The 3,784-nt window shown below is 51.2% G+C and overlaps 1 long non-coding RNA gene across 1 annotated transcript in view; it reads right to left on the bottom strand.

Moving 5' to 3' along the window:
- LOC102380803 overlaps positions 1-3,376 on the bottom strand; it is a 5,210-nt gene extending 1,834 nt beyond the window's left edge. Inside the window, exons 1-2 of the long non-coding RNA XR_003092449.1 lie at positions 3,027-3,376; positions 1,557-1,676 (exon numbers count right to left, since the gene is read on the bottom strand). This is a non-coding gene — a long non-coding RNA (uncharacterized LOC102380803). The remainder of the gene's footprint in view (positions 1-1,556; positions 1,677-3,026) is intronic.
- Positions 3,377-3,784: the final 408 nt, after the last annotated feature.

Below are 3,784 nucleotides of genomic sequence, written 5' to 3'. Positions count from 1 at the left end.
ATGACTCTCTGGGTGCGACCCTCTAGCCAATTCGCCACCCACCGGACTGTGTAGTCATCCATGTCACAGCCTCTTAACTTGTTCACCAGTATGGGGTGGGATACCGTATCGAAGGCCTTCCTGAAGTCTAAGTATACGACATCCACCCCTCCTCCTGTGTCCAGGCGTTTCGTAACCTGGTCATAAAAAGAGACTAGATTGGTCAGGCACGATCTGCCTGCCACGAACCCGTGCTGGTTTCCCCTCATCATCATTTAATGTGTTGGGAGGGAGGGAGAGGCAGATCCTTGTGCTGAGCTAATGTTCCCTACTCCGTGGAGTTCAGAGTTAGACTGTCAGGGTTTCTGCCCCATCACCTCAGACCCTGCTGGGACAAGCCCATGTGGGACACGTGTATGAAGCCTGAATGCTTTCATGCTCTAATGGGCTGAGGAGGAGCGCAGGACGTACAGCTGTGGCTCCCTGTTCTGGGAGAAGCAGGGCTCTGCTTTCTGCCTGCTTCCAGGACAAGTTCATGTGCAAGGAATGAGCCCACAGAGCTTTTCTCTGCTCACTAGTCCCAGGTGGCCTGAATGTCAGAGGAATCTACACGAGGACAAAGGCCTTGACATGAACCTAAACCTGGACTGTATCGTGTTTCAGATTTTATGACACTCAGGACCATAAATGATGTGTGCCCCGGAGGCGGCGGGGGGGCAGGGGAGCATGGCGACCACCCCCAGGTAGCAGCAGCGGCGGCTGTGTCAGCAGTGTGTTGGAAACTCCTGCAGGCAGCTGCAGCAGTATCAGTGGCGGGAGTGGGGGAGGTGGAGTGCTGACCAGTGGTCAGTGACCACCTGCACATGCCATTGGTGGCATCAGCAGCGAAGGGATGGTGACCGGTGACTGCCCACAGGCACCGCTGGTAGCACTGGCAACACTTTTTGCAGGGGGTGCACCACCAATCTCAGGAGATTCACTTCTCTCCACAACAGGAAAGCTTATGAATTCCAACCATGCTACAGAGCCATTTAGCACAGCCTGAGACCACGATGAAACACTTCCTGGGTTCTACGCCAACCGGGCCAGGAGATGCCAGGGAGAGCCTCAGCTTCTCTCTTGACCAGCAGCAAGAGCTACACAGAGCCTCTGCACACCATGTTGATTTCCATGGGGGGACTACAAAGCCCATCATGCCCTTGGAGATGGTATTAGAGAGGTATGACTACCTTGGGCTGCAGAATGAACTCTTACATTGCTGAGTGGAGATGGAAATGTAAGATCATGGCATCCCAGGGAAACCAGATCTGGGCCATGAAAACAAAACAACACACTTGATTCTTCTTTACCAGTTGTAATTAGGGGAAAAAAAAGGGAAGAGCTGCTTTGAATAGCTTTGAATTTCAGGGAGGGGGAACAACACCTGCCTGGACACATTACAGCATAACAAACTGTTTTTGAGGTCAGCACCCTGAAAAGTAATCCCAGGGCAGGTCTGCCGTTTCCAGGCCCCCTGGCACTCTGGGCATGGAGCATTTCTGTGAGGGGAGTGGGTGGAAGGAACAGCCACAGCTCACCTCCTGGCAGCAGGTCTTCAGACATGGAGATTTTCCCATGGTCCTCATCATCATAGACCCAGAGCTCCACCTGTCCTTGCTGGATGCTGCAGATTAAGGCAGGTGTAGGACCTTGATATCCTGTTTGGGGCAGTGGTAAAGGAGGGTTAGTGACTGGGTACTGGATGCAGAATAACCACGTGGGATTTGGGGAACAGATCCTATGAACTCAAAGTATCTCCTAGGGCCTTGATGGACAAGGGAGGATGGGTGTTTAGGATGAAAGCCTTCAACAGAGGAAGCCTCTATAGGAGAAGCCTTCAATAGAGGATGGTCCTTGTCACCCAGGTGGTGGAGGGATGATCACAAGAGACAAAGCACCTACCAGTCATTGGTAAAGAATGGGTAACAAAATGACAGAGTCAGCAGGGTCAAGCATGGAAATGCAGTGATTCATGATGTACTAGTGAGGAGAAAGATAACGCTTTAACTGTTTACAAGGTACCAAAAAGTAGTGATATTGGACACACTTCTGCATGGATAACATTTATCTTATATCAGTGTAATTCCAGGCAAAGGATTGGAAATGAACTTATTCTCAGTTAAGTTTGAAGTGAGGACTTGTGGCAGTGAAAAGCATCCATGACAGGTGGCTGAAAATAAAACTGTTTTCTGGGAGAGAGGGTAAATGAGCATCACCAGGGCACAGGGAAGGATGATCTAATATATAAAGGGCTCAATCTGTCTATCCAGAATGATTCTGCTGTAGTGCGCATGCGCCGCTGAGATAGGGTTACTATATGTCTGGGATTCCCTGGACCTGTCCCTGCTCCCTTGCAGCCCTGATTGCTGTCCAAGTGGTTTGTCCAGGATTTCCCTTAGTTGTGCACGTAGAAGCAGGGGGAGGGCAATTGCAGGCAGTGTGGAGCATGCACGGACCTGCCGGCAGCTACGGAGGCGCAGACCTATGTGGCGGGCCAGTAGGGGGCGCTCCTGCATTGAGCCACCCGCCTCACTGTGCCGGACCCCTTTCCAGGCTCCGAGTTCCCCCCTGGGGGTGCCGCACGTCTGGCCAACCCCCTTCCTGGACCACACATGCAAGCCTGGGAGTAACGCTAGCACCACCCAGAGTCTGGACTGATCTTGGACCTGTGCCCCCCTGGGAAACACAGGCCTAGTAGTCCTTGACGGTATTGACCCACTGCTAGAACTTGGGGTGCTTCCCTCAGTCTAAAGCACAAAGAGTGGTTTCCCTCAGTCAGCCAAACCAAGGGGATGGCAAGGCATAATCTAGGCCGCTCCCCAATAAGTCTCCTACACTAGGTACAAAGCAGAACTTTACTGGTTACAAAGAGTAGGTTTGAAATAGGGTACAGGGTAGAGCAATATCACAGAAATACTGCAGAGCAAACAGTGGCATGGTAGACTTTCATCATACATCTGAGTTACTGCAAGCTTTATATCTAGTTAGATCTCAGGTAGCTTACTCACACGTATCATCCAGGGGCCACTGGGGATTTCCTCTGGAGGCAAACAGATCCTTGACCACAAGTTTCAAGATAGAGAGAGAGAGAGAGAGGTTCAGATGGTCCAGCTTCTCTGAGTTTGCATCATAGCTACTGCCCCTCCTCCTGGGCAGTCCTTTACTTATACAGCCCTTATGGCCTCATTTACCTGATCCAATAAAGGCCTACACCTGTTAGCTGACAGGCAACCAATTTGGAATGCATCACTGGTTGCTGGGTAGACTGGCAGGGTCTCTAGCCTCCTCCCAGTCCTGTTGGCATTGCTTAGAACAACAGGGAGTTTAAGCCCCCCACCCAGGTATGTGATGCCTGTCATATAGGCAGAGGAAGCAGGTTTCCCCCTCCCTCAGGAATGTATCCAACTCAGGTTACAATTCAGGGTTACCTGAAGCCAATGGGGCTAAGGGTGTCTGCCCTCTGCAGTGACCATGGTAACCAAATCTTCAGATAGCAGAGTTTGGGTAGAAACAGAGATGGTATTCTGCCACCCTCCCCCCCTTTTAAAAGCTTGGGCACATGGCTTTACAGAGCTATGGGTACGATCACGTTTCATTTACAAGGGTCACCTTTCACACCTAAAGAGAGATCACACAACACATAAGACTGGTCATAACAATGATACACAAAGAAGACTGAAACACACTGGGGAGCTCCCACAACAGAGCTCTCTCAGGTGGGCCTGAGTCCACCTGACCCACTACATGGAGTCCTTTCACGACAGGG

Source organism: Alligator sinensis, unplaced genomic scaffold (genome assembly GCF_000455745.1).
Source record: "Alligator sinensis unplaced genomic scaffold, ASM45574v1 scaffold1964_1, whole genome shotgun sequence".
NCBI lineage: Eukaryota > Metazoa > Chordata > Crocodylia > Alligatoridae > Alligator > Alligator sinensis.
This window is presented reverse-complemented; position numbering and strand designations above follow the sequence as displayed.